The sequence below is a fragment of the Zootoca vivipara genome, chromosome 2, assembly GCF_965207765.1.
Source record: "Zootoca vivipara chromosome 2, rZooViv2.hap1.1, whole genome shotgun sequence".
In the NCBI taxonomy this organism is placed as follows: Eukaryota; Metazoa; Chordata; class Lepidosauria; order Squamata; family Lacertidae; genus Zootoca; species Zootoca vivipara.
The window spans coordinates 51,917,005-51,923,531 of NC_142584.1; positions in this window are offsets into that span (position 1 = coordinate 51,917,005).

Consider the following 6,527-nt stretch of genomic DNA (forward strand, 5'->3'; position numbering starts at 1 on the left):
TTTGCTGAATCGCCAAAACATCCAGGGAACCCCGGACGCATGGCAAGTAGGGCGTTTAGGGGGGGGAAGAAAAAGCTCAACAACTTTGTCCAGATTTTCACTTTTTGGGAATCTGGCAACTCTAATTTAAAACTCAGCAACTGTACTACTTTGGTGCAGAATGGCCCGAAATGTTACTTGTAAATAACTTTGGTAGGATTTGAGAGGGTGATGTAAATCGTTGTAGTAACTAATACACATTATTTTGGTGTACATAAATAAAAAAATTCAGAAATGTATCAACCCTTGTATGGTGGGTGGGATCAACTCCAGTCACCAATTCCCCCTCTCCCTGGATGTGGTCGCTCCCAAAAACATTTGCATTGCTATAGTACAGGCACAATTGCTGCTGCTGCTGATTCCTTGACATTATTCCCATACTGAAATTCAGATGGGGCAGGCGGGGGGGGGGGGAGAGAGAAGCCCTAAGCAAATGTTCTTGGCGTTTACCCTCCCAGAGAAACTGGCTTTATTGACTTTCTATCGGAGGAAGTGAAGCAAACACTAAACATGCCTCAGCATATGTTATGAAGGCATATAACTTTGGGCAAAAAAAACCCTTTTCAAAATGTGTATCAAAGCGTCAAAACCAAACAAAAATGACTGATTAATTGTTGAGCAATTTTCTTTCTGACAGCCAGAAGACGACGACAGGAAATGGTCTGTGGTTCACAAAATGAATAGACGGCCTTCTTACAAGATTGGCCTTCGAATCATTAAAGAAAACCAAATGGGGGCTTTGTTGACCACATCACACTGGAAAGTTCCATTTTTTTAAAAAAAAAAAACCAGAGCTGGAAAATACTGAAGAGGATAAGGTAATGTGCAGAGCAGGTTTTGTTTGTGCATAGCTGATTCCAAAAACAGCAGCTGCTAAGGTCCTCTAAACATATTCTAGAAGCCATGTAAACATTTCCTGCAAGTTTTGTTGTCTAATTTAGCATTAGACTCATACTGAAAATTCCATTCTCTGCCTTATCTTTCCATGTGGTTGTCTCCATTCCAAGTGCTGGTTTTGATTACATTACAGCTTCATATATATTTTTTCTAATCTAGTGACAATCCAATATTTATTTATCTTTTAAAACTCTTGCCTGGCATGATAAACTGTGTCTTAAAATATACCCCAAACAGGGAACATATCCAGATTTTCTAATATGTACATCCTCAGATGAACTTTTTTCTGGTTGCTTCAAACTGGTGTATAGGAACATCTGGTCTTGCATATATAATCATGGACGGCCTCTTTATTAGAGACGAGTTACTTGCAAGAATGCTGGAATATTGACTCCTTTTGTGTCAAGGTAAATTTTTGGCTAGAGCCCCAAACACCCTTACCTACTTCAGAGTAGACATGCATATGGTTGCATGCAAGTCATCCTCATGCTTCTATGTTATTTACTTGCCTTAATAAGCCGATAAGGTAAGCATTCATTCTGGAAAGAGAAGGGCTTTGTGCTCATTTGTTCCTTTACCCAGCTGCTAAAAGACTTGTCCCCAGAAACTGAGCAAAAGGAGACAGTAGAATTCCCTTACTTTAGTTCTTCAAAGGGGTTTAATTAGATACTGCTGGGAATCTTCCATTTAAACTAATTATATTTTTCAAAGGCCAAGCTATATCTGTAAGAGCTCTGAAAGCAGCAGCAGGGACATGGAAATTTAAGGATTTAAGGTAAGTTTAAACTGTAAGAATACCTTATTAAATGGGTGAGGCTTACCTTTGTCTTGAAGGCTGTATGTTTTGAATGGAGATTTCGAATAGAGATGCCATTTGTTTGATTAAACTTTGTACCTTAGAAAAACAGCATAATTTTGTATATTCTACGGATGCCTCTTAGATGGAACAGATTCTACTGATTATGTAGTAACGACACAAATATTTCCCCCACACACACCCCTGAACTTATAGTGTTGCCATTTTATTTGCTTTTAGTGACCTTTTTAGTATTAATAATAATAATAATAATTCAATAATGACAACTTCACACCATACATTGGCTTTCCCCAATCTGTAGGAATGAGAGTAGCTCAGATGGTGGAGCATGAGACTCTTAACCCCAGGGATTAAGCCCTCTGGGATCTCCTGGGCTCTGCACTCAGCCAGTGTGATTCAGAGTGGGGCCCTTTCCCCACTTCAATGGCATTTGATTCCCACTTTAATTAGGGTTGCTTTTTTAAGGAAACCCCCCAAATCCCCAGACATCAATTCCGCCTTTGAAACCCCAATAATGTCTGGGAAAATCCAGACCTATGGCAGCCCTATTTTTACTGTTGGGTAAGGTTGATTTGATTCCACACACCCCTTGCTCCTAATGTACAAAAATCTTTATTCTCCCTTTATTCCTGATGTAAATCATCATTCATCCCTTCTTCCCTGGCAGGGAATCACATTTTGTGGTTTGCCTCAGGTGCCAAAATGTCTTGGGCTGGCCCTGTTTCCTGGTATTAGGTTCTTCAAAATCACACACACACACACACACACACAGAGAGAGAGAGAGAGAGAGAGAGAGAGAGAGAGAGAGAGAGAGAGAGAGAGAATATAATGCTTCTCTAGATATTTCATATTGTAGCGGCCTCTCAAACATCTTTACATTCCATAGAGGTGGTATCTATTTGTTTTGTAGGCAACTTGAAGTTTTCCAGTTAAGAGCTGTTCAAACACATTAAGTTAACTTTTGAAAAAGACAAATAAAAGTAATTGCCTATCTATTAAGGCAGTGACACTGTTATAAAAATCCTGTTCATAACATGAAAGCTGAATGTGATCATTATGATTAATACTATTACAATAAATGTCTCAGGAGCGAATAGTAAGTAGGTTTTTCCCCCCCAACCATTGCGGAGTCTATAAAAAATAGTGATGCCTTTTAAGAGAAAACAATTCCACATGAACACGCATAAAAAATTGGGGGAATTCCACTAATTATACCAACATACTTAAGACTGTTTCCTTCCTTGGGCTCCGTTATGATCTCTAAGAACCATCAAAGACTCATGTATTGTTGCGGAGCCAGATGTTTCCCCTCATATTAGCAATTTTTAATGAGGTTATCAGGTTCTCCCAATACTCAAATCATCATGATTATTATTATTATTGTCACTGAGAGATTATAGCATCCTACACACCCCATCATGCTAACATATCCCTGTAATTTGGATAGTTTGTGGGATCCAGATGAACAAATGTCATGGGCAACTATCAGATACTGTCTGCAACAATGCTAGGGACAGACCACCAATCTCTCTTTTCTTCACCATGATGCGTGGGTTTTGCCCAAACAAAAATATTTGACTGTTGGTATACTTAAGATGGTACTTGGATGTGTTTCCTTAGGCCATACCACCCCACTATTGGCTAAACATCAGACACTAAAGCTGCAGTTTGTGTGCAGCCTTACTTGAAAGTAAGATGCATTTAACCAGTGGCATATGTTCTGGAGAAAACATGCTTAGATCTTAGTGGTCTGTTTCTGACATAATGCTCAACTATGGTTTAGCATTACTTGAATTTGCCTTGGGCTTAGGTACTTTCTCAACCAGCATGCCATGAGGCTTTGGCTTCCATTTTCAAATTACCATGGTTTATTGTTATGTCTGAACCCCAAACTGTGACTACTCTTAACCAGTGCTTTTTTTCTTTAAAAAAACGTTTAAGGGTTTTCTCCTTATGATTCAAGAAAATCACCATTTTTATTGTTCAAATCGGGGAAAATAAATGGACAAAAGTACAAAAAACATGCATTACCTCATACAGTGGTACCGCTAGTTACGAACTTAATTCATTCCAGAGGTCCGTTCTTAACCTGAAACTGTTCTTAACTAGAGGCGTGCTTTCGCTAATGGGGCCTCTTGCTGCCACTGCGCCGCCAGCACATGATTTCTGTTCTAATCCTGGGGCAAAGTTCTCAACTGGAGGTAACTCTTCCAGGTTAGCGGAGTTTGTAACCTGAAGCGTTTGTAACCCGAGGTACCACTGTATTACACAGCTGACAGCTCACAGTAACTTCCACATTGGCATGAGGTTGTGTGCACTAACATCTTCCCGATTCCCCTGCTTGCTGTTGGTGTCCGTCATCATCAGTAAAACCCCACACAACCACATTCCACACTGCTTCACACATTAAACGCTCACTTCCGTCTGAAACTCAGGAAACATCGCGCGACAGGAAATGAGGCCACCACGGGGAACTGACGATTCACTGTGCTAGAGAAGAAAGAAACTAAAAAATAATTTTTAAGTTTCTTCTCCCATTAGATTCACAAAATGTTTAGGGGTATGCATACCCCTGCGTACCCCCCCCAAAAAAAACCACTGCTCTTAACTACAGCTTGAAGTTGCCTTATTTCTCCAAACCATAGTTAAGTCTTACCACACTTTGCTTGAGTTCAGGCATTAACAAATAACTGGTTAATGAAAAATGGAACCAATCGCTCCCAGTCTCCTTCTTCCAGTCATAGGTGCCAACTCCCAGATTGAAAAATCCGGGATCGGCAGTGGCACGGCACCGGAGGTCACGCTGCGGCCATTTTGGAACTGGGCAGAGCAGCACCAGAAGTCGGTTCTACGCATGCTCTGCCCATTTCCAAAATGGCCACAGCACCAGAAATCGCTTCTGCGCATGTCCAGAGAATCCAGACATGCACAGAAGGAGCCTCTCTGGGCCGGTAAGAATCCAGGGGATTTACTGGGGTTTTTTTAATCCGGGCTGCCAGCGGGAAATGGCTGGAAAAACGGGGGTTTCCCGGGGAATACGGGAGACTTGGCAACTATGCTTCCGGTGTCTTACTGGGAGAAGAAAGGAGCAGGGGGAGCCCATGAGCCTGAGACTCATTCCTGCAGCACTAAGCCATGTTTTACAATTTTGTCTGAAGGAGGCCCTGCAAATTCCCAAACAAATCTGTGTCTTGGATCCAAAGGACTGAGCATAGCATACATGGGGAGATACAGATGCTGTTTCAGGAACAACAGCTGTGCCCCATAAGGTGGTGGAGGGACTATTCCAGTTTTCTTTATTCCATGAAGTGCAACAGACTGTCACCAGAAGGCAGGGAATTACCATCTTCTCTCCACCCCACCCCCCACCCCACCCCCCACGTTTAAAAACTGTGCAGCTTTATAGCTCAGGATGGCTCTCCAGTCGTATAACATTGGTGATCCTTCCTTTGTAGATAGCATTGTGGCATCACATACACACACAAATTTCCTAGAAGAAAAGCACTGGGTGCATCTCTAACTAAAATGACATTAGGCACAACTAAACCTCATTGCAATTGGTGGGGAAACAGTTCAGCAGTTATATCCAATTGGAAAATGTAAGCCCAATTTTCTCTAGTTAAAACCCCAAATGTTCCTCATCTGGCAGAAAAAGAGATTTCCTTGTTAAAAGAAGATACTGTAGATATTTCCCTGGACTCTCTTGGCTTCTTTCATAAATACATTGTTTAGCTAGAGTAGGTTCCTTTGCTGACTCCAATATCCTTCCTGTTCATTAGACATTTACTCCTTTAGTCCTAGATATATATATAGCAAGGGGGGAGAGAGAGAGAGCAAAAATAAAGAAATGTGAAACCAGAGGCATTATATTTATACACAGGCCAAGCATGTCTAGCTTTGGCTTCCACCTACAAAGCTAATAGCCAGTAGCTGTCCCAGAATGTGAAAAGTGGAAATTTTCATGCTATTCTTTTATTAATTCTCATGACTTTCCCCCTAATATCCATTACCCACAACAACATAAATTTGTACTGTATGCAAATTTGCATAAACTAAATAAATGACATTAGCTACTGGTATTTCCAACTGCAAACTTGACTATTTCCTTATTTTCCCCCCCTTATTTTTTCACAGTACTCCTGGGAGTGACGCAGTGGCTTGGGCTCCGCGCTGCCCCAAACAGTCCGCCTGCCACCTCCCCCTCAGCTGAAGAGGCAGATAGACTACTTGGAGGCCCTGCAGAGCGTCCTGTCCCAGCTGGCCCCACCCCTGTGGGTGGTTAGTCCCGCCCCCAGGCGCCACCCCAATCGGCTTGCTCCACTGCTGTTTGTGCATCCAGTGATTTTTTCTGGAGGGGCTCAAGGGTATGCAGTAATGGATCCTTTTTTTCCTAGAAGAAAAGCACTGGGTGCATCTCTCTTACACCAGAGATTCTACCGCTCCCCTAACACCCCATGTTGGGTCACATGTACATATAAGTGAAATAACATACAGAAATGAAATATATATTATTATTTATAAAACTCTCTGTGTCATAAAAAATATGTAAAAGCAGTTTACAGCAATAAAACCATAAAGCCATAAATAAAAACCTTTAAAAGTTTTTTAAAAACAGGCATTAATTAACCATTGTAGAAGGGTGTGCTCTTAATTGCTTGGCGGGATAGAAAGGTTTTCAGCAGGCGTTTAAAAGCTGGCACAGAAGACTCTTGTTGAATCTAGAAACACCACAAACTTTATTTTATTGCCTTGTTTACTTACAGTATTTATATAC